Source organism: Taurulus bubalis (genome assembly GCF_910589615.1).
Source record: "Taurulus bubalis genome assembly, chromosome: 12".
Taxonomy (NCBI): domain Eukaryota; kingdom Metazoa; phylum Chordata; class Actinopteri; order Perciformes; family Cottidae; genus Taurulus; species Taurulus bubalis.
The window spans coordinates 7,466,025-7,481,909 of record NC_136600.1 but is presented as its reverse complement, the minus strand read 5'-3'; positions in this window follow the sequence as shown (position 1 = coordinate 7,481,909).

The following is a 15,885-nucleotide window of genomic DNA, read 5'->3' as shown; positions in this document are numbered from 1 at the left end:
CGCTGCCTTGATTTCTTTCCAGGATTGGAGTGCCTGACAGATACGGAGAACCTACATGAAAACAAGCCCCTGTGAGTATAGAAGTGAACTTGACAATGAACTCCTCTTGATATCTAGCCCACATGATTATTTACTTCAACTATCTCCCGCTCTACCAAACCAAAGTCTATATCCAGAGACAGAATCAGGGGGCTGTGAACATACACTCGAGTCATGTAAGATATTTTTAAGCAGGATTAATTCTTTTCCACATTGACATGATTGGTCTTAAATAGCGCAAACCTTAAAGCCAGAGGGAGGAAAAGCCTGAGCGGAATTATTCAAGGGAATGACGTTCGACGACAAGCTCATGAAAATAACCTTGAGGACGAACAATGAAGAATCAGCCGCCAGAAAACGTTTGTGTTTTTCCCCAGCCTGCGTTTCATCGTCATCGGTTTACGACTCGGCTTCATTTTCCATCGCCCCTTGTGAGAATTAAGTTGGATCTTAAGTATGTAAATGAGAACCTATTCTGTGGCCCCCACCCTCTCTTATGTGAATCCCAGGACAGACCATGACATTTAACATTGCCTTCACTAATTTGTGCTTAATAGCCAAAAAGTGATTAGAATTAACATTAATGACATTTCATATGTCTCCCCTTCTACATTCATTACCCCTTCTCTGCTGCTGATACTTAACCAGCTAATGCTGCTGGCTGCCTCTCGCAGCTTAAATTTCACGTTACATTTTTGGCAGAGATCTTTCAGTCGTCCTCTTTTACACTTTACTTTTTTTCTTTCTCCCGCTCCTTTTGCTGGGAGACAACAAGGAGGGAGAAATGAAAGAAAGGGAGCGATGGGATTCGTATGAAGCCTTTAAGTTGGGAATCTATTCTATCGGTCACACCCCCTTTACCAATTGACACGAGCTACGCAGCAGATTAAGAAAAACAGGGGTGGGTGGGGTGGGCATCTCTTTTCTGGCTCAACGCCTGTTCCATCACCCTCAGCCCTTCTTGTTGAAACAAATGCCGTCCGATACCCTTCATCTCTTCTTCTCCTTCAGCGGCTCGAAAACCTCACTCCACTATAGTTTCCCCCCCAGCAAAGCCAAATCACACAGGATAACGGGGCCTGAGGAAATGCTGGCGTTTTATTATCATTCTTTCACTTAGATCTGTACATGGAGGAGATTATTGCGTGAAAAATGAGCATTGTGTTACTATCAAACGACAGTCACCGCCAGCCCTCCGCCCTCCTCTCTGGTAATTAGTGATGGTCTCCGACCTTGTTCAAGGGCAGAGAGCTTTTCCCATGTGTTTCTACAGGGAGGTCACATGGTCCCATAGCGAGCATGTGACGAAGGTGGTTCAGCATCAGCCTCTCCAGCTACAAATGTTCATAATATGATGGTAATTTGATAGCAAAATACCTCTTTTAAGAGGAGGGGGGTGCGGTAATGTAATGGGTGTAAAACCATCAGAAACTCATGTAACCTTTACTTTATAAACGTATGTTAAATGTAATTAATTCAAATGCAAATTCTTACTATGTACAACTATTCTCTTAAAGAGTTTCGAACTTCTGCATATTTGTGAGTAGGGCAAACTCACTCAAATGGATTTGACCTCATGCTAAAAAAAAAACCTGTACAGAATATAAGAAACAGTCAATAAAATGTGTTTTGCAAAAAAACGTTTGCATATGAACCACATCAGACTTAATTAGATTGAGTAAGATTTCATGCAATAACACATTTTTACATTAATTCAAGAAGTGCAATCAAATTAAAAATAATTAACTTTGACACATTGGCACTTTAGCAGTATCATTTCTAATCTGTATTGAACTGGAACAGAACTGACAGTGCTCCAGAGTAATTCCAATGCATCATATAAACCAAATGGTGTTAGAGCAAATTGAGTTTCATAAAACCTAATAATTAAAGCTTTTTCTGCAGGTTTATCTGATTTTTATTACATCGGTTGTTTTCTCTCATTAGGATCATCGACTGGAGGGCAGAGTTTAAACACCTTTTTTTTGTTTACCACGACAACACCGCTGTAATACAAGGAGGGAGGACAGAGGTGGCAGGAAGAGAGGAAAACACGGAGGGATGTTGTGGACAAAGGGAGAAGAGAGGCTGTGTTGGAGCCGGGGCGGGGGGGTTAAAAGGGTAAGAAGAGCTGGGGGTGATCACGGGTAATGGCAGGGACCTGGCCGCTGACAGACAGGCCAATCTCCCGCCTGGACAGACTCAAGAGAGATGTGTCAGTCTCCGCCGGCACCCGGGGCCAGCCGCACCACCACACCGCTAAACGTGTATTGGCGAAGTGTCGGTGCCAATGCCATTAGCCAGCATACTAAAATCCCCCTGTACTTTTCTAAGGGGCTCCTCGTTATTGGCACCTCTGATGGGTCCAGTATTTGAATCCTGGTCCAGTTTTAATGGATGACTGGTGGTGGTGAGCAGCGGAGTGATTTGTTATCACTCTTACGAGACATGTGCACATGCACGCACGCACACGCACACACGCACACGCACACACACACACACACATTGGTGTTTTCTGTCCTTCGAAGGATCACCATATACACAATTAATTATACTATTCTAAGCTTGAATTAAATTACAATTCCATTAAAATATAAATCAATCAATAACCAGAATTGATAATATCATAATAATTGTCCTCATAGACAAAACTGAATTTAATTGAATGATCAGATAGAGGACTTTAAACAAAATATTATTAAAGGGACAATATCATTCTTAACCTAAATGAGCACATATTCTAAAACGTTTCTTAAGTCTTTATCATAAACTACCTTTGAAGAAAAAAATAACTGTAGATATCTTGAGAGCCTTGTATAAAAAACACCCAACAAGTGTATACTTGTACGGATGTCTACGAGTCGTCAGCAATAACACCAAAAAGAGATTTCCCTTATAAACGTATATAACATTGAAATAACTGATCCAGGCCCAAAGGGGTCAAACTATCCAACATTTCACAGAGAAAGTAAACTAATAATAAGTCCAAGAAATAAATACAAACTTGTGTAGCGAAGCTTTGTGTTTTCTTCTTTCCTTGCCATTAATCATCTCACAACCCCTCAGATTTATCTTGTGACCCTCTGGAGGGGGCCGGGACCCTAGTTTGGGAAACACTGGACTAAACTACAAACTAAAATGGTGAAAAGTAGCTCCATCTCCACCAGCTACAGCTGTAAAATGATACTTACACGTTTACTATCTTATGCCAGTTTTCTGCGGACTGAATACTGTTACATTTGATACTTTTTGTACATTCTGCTGACAATATTTCTGTACATTAACTTTTGAAAGGAGGTTGTCTACATGAGGCATATCTTTACAATTATGTATTTGTTACTTCAACTTAAGTAAAGAATCAGAGAAGGTCACTTCTTCCACCAGTGAAATTTCCAAAATTGCAGGTCTAAAACATGCAGTTCTTACAAATATTGCAATAAATTACTAAGTACAGTACAGACACCTTATGAAGTAGTTTGGAGACTGACTCCCAGTCCTGATCTGATCCAGGTCTTTGCCAATCAAACCTCACTCACCAGCTCAATGAGGCAACAAGGACACACTCACATGTGAACTGATTGTGAATAGCATTTCATCTTATTTCTAATCCTTCAGTTGTATTCTCTGTGGATCATGATACAGTGAGTGCAAAGAAATTAGATATTTTTACTTCCTCTTGCCATCTGTGACCCACAAACGCATTAAAACCTCCAGAATCTTCATGAGCAAACGATTGTGAAGATGTCTTGGACTCTTGTGGGATTTGCAGCTTTGAACGTCTCTTTCGCAAATTTTACAAATCTGCTCTCTACCTTCCAGCGACATTGCCCGCATAGTGCATCGAGGGAATACAGCCTTCATCAGGCCAAGACAAACACACGCTCAAAAACACACACGAGCCACCGCAAAAGTTAAATACGGGAGCGATTTAGCTCCGCCGTAATTTGTATACAGTGTTTGACAACCTTGCTGGAGAAGTTTTCACCCCAGAAATGCTAAGTAGTCCCAGCAGGAGTCATTCAGGAAGAGGAGAGGGGCTCTTTGCTGTTTAATGTATTCTTCGGCAGCCCAGAGGCCTCCAAAACGCTGCATGTCTTTACAATCCAGTGTACACACACACACACCCACACAAATGCACACGCACGCACGCACGCACACACACACACACACACACACACACACACGATCACATATCTGTCGGCAGTCAGGCTCTGAAGGAACACTGCTAATGGGGCTGTTTTTAATGAGCCAGGAAGAGGAGAGTGACCCTTCGAAGGTGAATAGCTCTATCTCTCTCTCTGTATTTTGCAGTGTGGAAGTGTTTGCATGCATGCCATTCACACACACACACACACACACACACAGAGGCACAGGCACACACACGCACATTTACACGTATACACGCACACAAGTCCTTGTGATTTTATACGAAGTTGTAATATTTATGTCTAATTGTTTTTAGCCGCCATAATTACTTTCAGCTCTCGGCTCATTCATTCATCCAATCCGCTCATCAGGAGCGAGCGTGTGAGACATCAGAAGGCAGAAATGTGTGTTTTTACGGCTGGAGAGCCCTGCATAAATTGTAAGGGTTTGAAAAAGAGCCCCGCAGCAATAGTCCTCCGCAAAGCTGCAGGAGATCCGTCGATTTCCTCAAGTTCCACTTCACGTTGCAAGGGACATATCCATCCCCAGACAACCATTTCACTTTATTTCACTGATTTTATGATCTTTTCCTGAAGAGAAGAAAAAAGGAAAAGAGAAGAGGAAGGAAGAAGCAGTTCCTCGAGCGGCCAAAAGATGGCACACTATGTATGGCGGGATGAGGGGTTGTGATGAGCGCTGTGGCGGCCTTGTGGTGTCTGTATTTAACCTAGAGCCTGGAGAGCGTCTGTGTTTCCTCTGCTGGGAATCTTCTGCTTCTAGCATTCATAGAGGTGGAGGAGGAGGAGGAGGATGGAGAAGAAAGAGCTAGGTAGGTGAACGGATGTCATGCTTCTGCCCATGGTGCCCAACAAGCCGTACTGTGGCTGCTTTAACACTAAAATGAGCCTGAGGATATATGGCTGTGACATTTCATCTGAGAGCACCCCGGTTCATTTTGTCTGGAACATGTGGAGTTACAGTGCAATCTGAGAACGCGGAAAAAAATAATGGTGATTGTGATGATTTGTGTTTTTAACGTCCCAGTGAGGAAATAAATGCCCCATCTAACCAGGTAGGACACATTGTACAGGTTAATATGTTTGGTTCTGGGAAAAAAATGAGAGGGGAATGAAAAAGATCCTTTCATAGATCATTTTTTAAACAAATTTGTCATGAAGCACGTTCATTAATCCCACAAAAATTGTCTTTTTATGGGTGTTGCTGATTTCTTTTAATCATTCTTTCCTCACGCCAGGGCTGCGGAGGCAGTTTTAAATCTGTACTAAACAATTTCTCTTTGCAAGGCATGAATGATTGGAATGTTTCTTTTTTTGGGGGGGGGTGGGTTAACTGGAAATCATTACATTATGATTATCAGAAAAATGTGGAAATGTGAAATTTGCTCATGATTCATGAACTTGCAATTTATTCTGGCACGTGTTCCGAGCACAAGCCGATAGGGTTGTTTTCAAAAATCAAATACATTTGTCATTCTCTCGCTTTTTTTTTATACATTGAGTACTTCTCTTTCATTGTGCTTTCTACATGCAACTGGGTTTTCAAACTGTAAGTGAATGTAACAGTGTGTTCCTACAGCGTGATTACATTTGCTCTGTTACCACTGCTTTGAACACAGACACACTAGACACACACACACACACACACACACACACACACACACACACACACACGCACGCATGCTACTAGACCAATGAAAATCAATGTGACAGGTTTCAGTCGTCCCTCAGTGTACACATCCCCTCTCAGACTCTCTCCTGACATCTGCTCGATTACCTCCTACAGCCACACGCGCACACACACACACACACACACACACACACACACACACACACACACACACACACACACACGGAGAGAGACGCCCTCCCCATGGCCGCTCTAAGCCCCTCTGAGCCATATGAAATGTAGTCGGTGCAGGAGAAACCAGATACTGCTGGCTGTGTCACATTGCGTTTGCCGCCACCCGTCAGAAGCGGGTCTGTTTGACTGCCAGACGTTATGACAGCGTCAGTCATCCTCCAGCCCAGCAGCAGGCTGTGGGACACAGAAGAGGAGGAGGGTGAGGAGGAGTGGAGGGTGGGTGGAAGACCTCCACCACAGGCTGACTCGGAAGTGGAGAGGAGGGGAGAGTCCAGCGTTTGCAGGGAAATTAAATCTCAGAGTTCACACGCAAACACATCAAGCGTCCTACATGTGATTTGATATTTTATATATTTAACACTCAGACACAGAAGAAGGCGATGGAGCTCAGTTTTCTTCTATAGCCACGCCGTGCTTCACATACATACGATCACACATGCTGAGTAAAAGGTGGGGGGCGATACCTATTTTTAAGCTGGTCCCAGGATTTGATGCGACCCTCTAGTGACTCTCTAACCTCTTGCATTATGCTCGTTTGTGTGCGAGTGCATGTGTGTGTGTGTGTGTGCGTGTGTGTGCGTGTGTGTGTGTGTGTGTGTGTGTGTGTCTGTGTGTGCCTGGCTTGGGGATTTGACAGCCGGCAAGTTGATGATTGAGCTGCTTATCCTGTCAGACCTGACGGCGAGACTCGCATTTTTTATTTAATTTGATGCTGCTTCATATATCTTCATATTTTCCGGCCTAAGCTGCGGGAGGGTGCATTATGTCACCCCAGAAGGAGTGCAGATAAAAGCCTGCTACAAACACTCATGGCAGTCAAGGGCACGCACAAAAAAAAACAACTAAACAGGTGTGCGCTCAAACAAACCTGCACCTCATACCTCCCATATACACACGGAGGATGTGACGGCAGCCCAGGTTTGTCAGGTCGTCCGACAGCGCCGACAGCGCCGTGAGCTCCCATGTGGCCTGGAGAGCTTCCAGACAGCAGGACAGGAGGCCCGGACAGCAGCACCTCACGCCGTCCCCCGCCCCCTCCCCCCGGCCTTACCTGCCGCTTCTCACCCACTGTCTTTCACCGCGCAGGACAGCAACCCTCAGAAGAGCCCGGCAGGATGAGAGGTGATGGACGGCCCGTCTCCCGTGTGAACTCTCGCCCACTCTCTGGCCCGGGCAGGCAGCTCGCTGTGACACGAGGCAACAGAAAAGGGAACGGAGTCAAAGCGGCGAGCCTCCAAAATGCTTGTGTTTTGTCTCTGTGCATTGCCGTGATGTCTTTGCTTTGTGGTTTTTTCGTTTGTCAATCAAGGTGCCTGTGGGGTCTCCTTTCACTCTAAGTCTCTATAGGTGGTGCTCTTTTCTTTGTCTGCTCAGCCACAGTGGTTACCGGTGTTCATACTTAGTCCAAAATGTCAAACGCATCACCTCCTGTGTGCCCCATGCTTGGGTTTTATAACAGCAAATGTCAAATCCTTCATAATAGCTCAAATGTGATTCACTACTGTGTTGCATTAGTGATTGACGGTTGTGAAACGGACACATGTCCAGTTGTGCAAGAAGTTCTCCTACCCTTTCTCAAATAGCAACAACTCTTTGAAAATACTCCGCTCCAAGTAAAAGTCCTTCATAAAAAGTACAGGCTTATTATACACAAAAGTACAGGCTTATTATACACAAAATGTACTTGAAGTATCAAAACTAAAAGTTTTGGTTTTACTGTAAAATGGCCCCAAGAGTGTTTTGTTTAAAACGAGACGTTGTTAGATTGTGACTGAAATGCAATTAGCATTAGCGTTCAGCAAATTACTGTTGTAGTGGGTGGAGTTGTTTTTGCTAGTTTAACTACATACATTTTGGTGACCTTGGTCCAGCGGTTCCCGTCCTTGAGGTCAGGCCCCTCCAAAAGGTCACAAGATAAATCTGAGGGGAAGGCGAATGATTAGGAGGAGTGCTATAAGCAAGAAGGAAAATGTTATGACAAATATCTACTCATTTTTTTTTAGATGTTTCTCTAATCTTTTATCTTTGTAAAATATTGTCAGATTTTTACTTGTTGGGGCTTAAAATATTGTTTAAAAGGAACTAGAAATGAAACTGCCGACAACTTGTAGACATGTACACATGTATGAAAGGACGTCAAATACACTTGTTCGTAAGGGCTCACAAGCCAAAGTCATGCTTCCTATCTCTGTAAAAATCTAAATCTGAAGAGTAACCAACTAATTGACAAATACATTTAGTGGAGTAAAAAAGTACAATATTTTCCTCTGAATTATAAGTATGAAGGTGCAATAAATAGAAATACTATAGCAAAGTACAAGCATCCTGAAATTGTACTTGAGTGCAGTACTTGGTTTCTCTCCCAGCGCTTCATATGCTTGCATGAAACTGTTGAATATTTCAAAATGCAAACGGTGTGCACCGGCAGACAAATGCTTGCATTCTGCATGGACCTCACTGTCAGTCTCCTTCATAGCCATTCTATGTATCACTACCTCAGAAATGAAGGCTCTCTCCTATGAATGATTAATAAACAAAGCTATTAACAATACAGCAGACATTTCACAAAAGGTTCATTTTCGGGAATACAATCTCCCATTTGTTAATAATGTCCATTAATCATGTGAGGATGTCACTTAACGCAAGGTTAATGAAACACTGCTAATGCCTGGCTAATCTATCCCCAGTCAGAAAGCCGCTGTAACTGTAATTCCGAACCCTCCAAACCCTCCAAACTGTTTTCCCTGGGATTTTGGCCGTGTGATTGATGGATGCGGGACAGGGGATGTCCATTATTTTTAAGTGGAACACAGAGGCAGAATATGGGGTCAGCTGTGGGCCGAACTCAGAAAGCTTTACCTGTCCAAACGGCTAATGAACCACTGACAAGATATATGGGAACACTTTGGGGGAGAATTTAAGTATGACATAACAACTTGATAATGGATTTATTGTGGCGCTCTGAACCATTCATTCACAATCAAGCATAATGTTCACGGCCTCCTTCCTTCATAATTCCTCTGGCAAAGTATTGACGGCGACTTCAACGAGTGCCGATCTTCGCGCGGCGGCGTGCGCGCGCCACGTTTTCTGTGTTCTGACTTCCATTTTCCAGCTGTCAGGGCGACCTATTAAACAGAGTATTCTTTTTTTTCATGTCTGTGTGCATTGTGTCTGTGTAAGCATGGCGTGGTGTAAGCACAACATTAGGAGAGATGTTTATTGTAATGTGAGTGTCTGGTGCCAGCTGAGCTGAGCTGCAAGCTGTTTGGAGAAGCGGATGACTGTTTGATTGTTTGATGACAATGTGAGCCTTGCATCTCGCTTCCTTTCGTCTGTGTCTCTGAAGAATGCTGACATTAAATGTTTGATGTTGGCATGCACAACTGATGTACAAATAAAAACCTCACCGGTGAGACATGTTTTTCTTCTTTTTTTCTCTCCTCTTCTTGCATTTTGACAATACATTTGTTGTTTCTGTTGTTTCCAGATTCGATTCAACTTTGCCTTTTCCCCCTTTTTTTAAAAGTTTGGAATGTTTTATCTCTTCATTTTCTTTCCTCTTGAACCAGAACGTCGCCAGAATTGAGGAGCAAAAACAGAAAATTCACTCAGGGTCGCGCGTGACTTAAATGTTTTCCAGTCCAACGCCTCTGGGTTTTTCAATCGGGGGTGTATGCGGCATGACGCTATGCGAGTGGAGGTGGTGCTGGTGGAGGAGAGGCAGGTCAATAAGAGTCCTAATAAAGCCTGAGTTCATTTCCCCGCTGCGCTCCCCCTGGCCACCAGCCGCTCCATATACAAGTCAAATCGGCTTTTTGCCTCCCAAAGCTCTGTGATTTATGACCCGGCTCCATTGAGCGGACCAGCTAGTTTTCATTTTTGTTAAATCACGCAGCCCCTTAAATGAAACTATTGATTTAAAGTCAGCTTACTGTGGATTTAATTTGTATTTGGAAAATTAAAGCAGGTAACGCTTTATAATTTCACACTACACTGGAGTAGAACCAGTAATCCGCTATCCCAGGACCCACTGCGTCCCAAGAATAGACGCTAACCCCCCCACACCAGCACCCACCACCCTCGTTTCTCCCTCCATCTGCTTTCACTGGCCACTTTGTGTGGCCATTAATGAATTTTGGACACAGAGAGGAGGGATTTATAGTCCTGGGACTCCTGCCTGGACCGTCCCATACTTAGTGCCCCTTTGCTCAGCGTTGCTGCCATATCACATCAGCACTTAACTGCTGTCTTTCCCCCAATTTCCTGTGACCTTGACCCGCCCCGGTGTTGCCTCAACTTGACTTTCTACCAGTCAACGCCTCTCAGGATGGCCACCCGTTGCTGTCATTTCGTCACGGAGAGACGAGAAAAATCCTTTCATCAGCGTATCAAAGAGAAAGGCTTTGTGTCAGTGTATTTGTTTGTTCGCTGGTTTGTCACCACTGTTCCACTTTCCATGAAACTTGGGGAAAATGATGTATCGGTTCATGATAAATCACAGACGAGAGAACAGCAAAAAATATCCTCGACGACATTCTGGTATTTTGAAAATGGCACGGCAGGGGAAGCTACTTTGTTACTCTCTCCATCACACGCGATTTCCTCAGACACCCCTGCTTCCCATTCTTTGACGAAACTGGGGAAATGATGCATTTCACCTTTTCAAAAATTACACTGCCTTGGCCAAAGGAGGGAAGCTACAATTACAGCTCAAAACACGTTGACATATTTGTTACTGATTGTCCCTCGTTTGTGGGCGAGAAGACAGGCTCACTGTCGCCTCGACTCAGCTTTGTCTCCGGGTCTGTTTCCGCCGTCTCCTCCGCTGACACCGCGGCAGCCTGGCATCCCTCCCCGGTGCCCCTCGCTCCTCTCCCCCACTCCCTCACCCCTCACCCTGCCATAAGCTCCTTCACCAAGCCCCTCATTAACCCCTCCCTTTTTCCCTGGCATTGAAAAGGAGCTGTCTTTAAACCTGTCCCCGCGTCTTCAGCAGAGGTTTCCATCGTGTGTGTGTGGGCGGATGGGTGGATCCCTTTCCACGTGCCCCCGCACTGACTGTTTCATATTATATTTAGTCATAATAATCACAGTTATCGCGCCTCCTCCTCCTCCCTCCTTTTTGTTAGAGCCGCCCGCTAGCGGGGCAGTGGGACGGCATGGCTGTCTCCCATGGCCTCCTCACCTCCGAGAGGGCTGTGTGTGTCGCTCACCCTCCATAAAGGAGAGGGAGGAACGGCGGGTGGGGGTGGTAAGCTCTAGGGTGTCATTAACTCCTTTCTTCTCCCCAGGAGGAAACAGCGGTTTGACTACCATGATCCTGACCCCCCCCACACACACACACACACACACACACACACACATCCAGCACCCCTTGCCCTCCCCAACCCTTCTTGCTTCCTTCCATCCTCACGGCTCCCGAGCGCCCCCAGCCCCCGGGGCTCTCCATAACTGTTTATTAACACGTCTTTGACTTCACTAGACTCTTTAAACTGAGCTCACCCCTCCACCCACCACCTTCACTCAGACGTCACTGGGAGCCGGCGTTTCCCCCTTCATTATCAGGGACCTGGTGGAGCGCGGAATTCTCAACCTTTCAGCTCGGTTCACGGAGGGGGATTTCCCTCCATTTGTTTGTGTCGTCCTCCTTTCTGCCCGTACTTCCACTTTACTTCATTAAATATGGAAGAAATAGGATTATTGATGATTTGTTTGTTTTTTTGGTCCAGCCGCAGGTTAGAAAGCAGAGAGAAACTGTTCTTACTAAAAGCATCATCAGTTATATTCACGTAATACTAAATGATTAACTAAGTTGTCATAATATGATATATTTTGCACATATTGTTTTGTAGTATGCATATCATTTTGTAATTATTGGCATTATCTTAGTAGGGGGTTAGGCTTGGGTTAGAGTTATGCTACACTTTGGAGGATGTCGGTCTTCGAATATGGTATCAATCATATGTTTATATATATATACATATATATATATAAATATATATAACAACAAGTTAAATCGTCAAAGTTATTTGACCCTTCTCTGTGTCTCTGCTTTGTGAAAGGTTGTTCCCGCACCAAAATCCAACATGTTGATTCAGATGAATCAGATGATGATGAATGATGTTTTTGTCTAAAACACGTCATCAGATATTGCAACATGTAAAAAACTAAATATTTATAAACGGGAGGGTTTGAGAGAACACTTTCTGTTGCCTCTGGGCTATGCAATAGAGGGGAGAAATTATTGTTTTTGTTTAAAGTTTTATAAAAGTAAGTCTTTTAAATGTCTAATGAGCACCACATTAAGTGCAGTTACAGGACACATGGCAATGGTGAGTGTGAGGTGTGTACAGTACACATGTTTCTTCCCACAAATGGGTCTAACAAGTACAAATACTGTAAATAACGCATAACATCTACAGTAGTTCTGAAACTGTCTACAAAACCTTTTCAAACTGTAAAAATCAGTCAAAGAACATAGTTTGAAATGTTTTGCAGTAAATTAACCACATTTTGTGTGTGTGGGGTTATCTGGAGGACTTTGCATGAACACCATCAATCAGATATTGAGTCCAGCTGTCGGTCAGGCCTGGTTTTGATTTCTTCTGCCACTGGAGGAGGACGTTTCACTGCGTTTGGGACGATCCAGGACAGTAGGAGCTGACTGACTGTATGAGTGTCCCAGAGGGAGATTGCACAAGGGTCTTTGGGCTGGGCTGCCAAGCACATATCTCTCTCCTCCCATAAACATCACAGAGCGCTGATGTCTTTAAAAGGCCTTGAATGACATCTGGGAGTGGAGGAACACTGTGATTAATCGCCGCGTTGATTCTCATGGAAATCACCCCGGGTCGATGCAGAAAGAGGGGAGGAGGAGCCGAAAACCGTGTGAAACCGACTCTGGCCAAATACACAAAGATGATTGCTCACAAGGGGATTTTTATGTTATCAAAAAGGGAATTGTGCCTTGCTTTACAATGGCCTTTCTCTTGAGCCAATGTGTTCTTCCATATTTCAAATCTATAGCTTATACATTGCCATTTGTGATTGTTTGGGATAGGAATGTTTTGCATACAACTTGGCGAGAAGTCTTTTAAATTATTTTCTAATCATCTGTCAATCATTGAATCATCTATAAAATGACTGAGAGGAGTGAGAGAAGCAGAATTACAAGGATTTTTTTTCTTCTATTTAAAAGTCACTTGAATGAATCAGCTCTGGGAAAAAAAATCATGATTGAGTGAGCAACATCAATTAATGACATAAGTGTTCACCGGTAAATGTGGGACTATATTTGATTTAACGGCAACGTTGGCTACTGAGTCGGTGACTCTGATTTCCCACAGGGAAAAAAAAGCCCTCTATCTCTTGTAAATGCTGTGCATGTACCGGCTCAGGTAATTCATCCAGGGGATCATTCAAATAAACAGATCTCAATGATAAATGCAGGCTTTGGAAAGACGTAGACGGATGTTCTTTTTATAAAAAAAAGAAAAAAAAGGACCGTGCCACATTTGAGAAACTGGAATTCACAACACTACTTCTTCATCACAAAGCCTTGGAAAGTTGAGGCTGACACCACCAAAAATGAATGAAAGTTCAATGGCGTTCCGAATGTTTGTCAGGAGGTGTAGTTTATACTGTTTGGCATAACTGCCTTCGCCAAGCCATACGTCTATGCCAGCATTAAAAACAAATAGCTGGACTCAAAAAAAATAAAAATAAAAAAGCAGGGAAGGAGGAAATTTGCCCAAGTGAGGAATTGATTTTGTCTGGCCCAAGAGAGTACTTCGTTCTTGGTCACGGCAGCGGGAGGGCTCCGAGACGTGTTTTACTAACAGGAGAGCAAAGGCACCCATGCAAAACTATTTTTTAACAGTGCCTGGAAAAATCACCCACTCCTGAGCACCATTTTTTATTTCTTCTTTACGGATGACACAATACTTTCCAGTCAGTCGTCGCCGGGAGCGCCTCACGGCCACTTTTCAGATTTAAAGCTGCAGTGGTGCAACATGCCACCTTTTGCTATGCAAGCAGGGGGAAATATGCATGTGCTATGTAAGATTTACAGTAAAAGTGAGCATAGGAATCTTACAGAAACAGAAAGGATTTCCCAGTGGAGGCGTATATGTCACACTTAACACGCGTCCGCACCCACCATTGAAACTCCACGAACTGTGCAGCACATGTCTACGCTTAATATTTTGTTGTTAGGTATTATTTGCAACAGGATATTGATTTTGATTCCAAACGATTACGGCGAATGATAATACAATTCTCCCCGTATAATTGAGTATCTCTCCTCTTACTCTATCAAAACAGAGGATACAGATACAGTGTACGCTACGGCTGTCACCGTTTCTGTCCACCTCAGCAGAAGCGGCTGGTTTTATAGGGCCGGTAAGGAGCGGAAAATGTGAATAAGCGAATTTGGAAAGCCTGACTCTCCTCTGCAGTGCTATGCAATTTGCAGTTTAGTGTGAGAGCTAAGTGGCTCATTTTTATGTGAACACCATTGTGTTCCTAACTGTGCAGCAAACAATCGCTGTTCCAAGGCAAAGAATGACACAATGTGAACAATGGAACAATGAGGGGCTTTTTTCTCTCTGTTGCTGCCTGGAGGAAGAAAAAAAAAGAGATCCTTACAAAACAAAAAAAAAAGGGCTGGTATAATTGTTTTCTAAGGCTCTGATTCGGAGATGTTAAGTATTTTTTTGTTTTTCAGGGAGGAGACGAGATGATGCTCTGCACAAAAAGATTGTGAGGTGTGCACAAACACACACACACACACAAAAAAGACACATACTGTACACAAGGAAAAAACACACTCAGGTGCACGTGTATCAGCCGGCGCCGCCTGATGTCATGTGTGTTAGTGTGTATGTTGACAGGGATCAGCGATGGGTGTTAAAACATTTCAGGCCCCTGCTCTCCCCACAGCCATAGCATTGACAGTGTGAGACCTGCCACTGAGCAGCCTAACCTGACACTATCTATCACTGGGAGCATGCAGGAGTCAATGCTACACTGCACACACCGACACACAATCTCCCTCACTGTCTGCTGCACTCTGTCTCACTTCCGCTGCTTGGCTATTTCATTCCCTCCATCTGTATTTATGTATGTCTCTTTGTCCCTCTGCCGCTGCTCCTCTCAAAGACACTAAAAATCCACACACACACACAGAATCACAGTCAACCTCCTGCGCACACACAGTTCCCAGAGATTCCTGGAAGTCTTATGCATGTCATAAATCAAAATGATCATATCAGTCCTGCGCACAAAGTCGTATTTATTGCGAGGAATGATGATACAATAGATTTCATCCTCCCTCTTGCTCCGCGTGGAGACACACTATCAGTTGGTGTATCAAACTTGTGTGTGTGTGTGTGTGTGTGTGTGTGTTTCACTCTCAGTCCCACCCACCAAACACTTGACTCTTTCCAAAAAAGAAAAAAAGAACGAACGCCCCCGGATGGCTCGTAGGCCTACATCTGTTTGTGATATACAATGTAATACAACACCTCACCCACACGCTACAATGTCACAGATTCACAGTACGACTAGGAATTGACATGGTGTACTTTCCCCAGAAGGTCTTGCTCTTAACGGCGGCAAACCACACCCCCTACCAACGTGAACCGACAACCCTCGCCCCCCCCCACCCCCCCTTCTTCAAGTTCTCACCCCGGTACCGTGGACAGCCCATAATAGCAGACATGAATCTGTGTCTCCCTTTGCTCCAAACAGATGCTGGCTGTCCATAAATCACATGCCTCCATTTTGTTGAGGAGAACAAAAAGCGTTGTTTCCGTG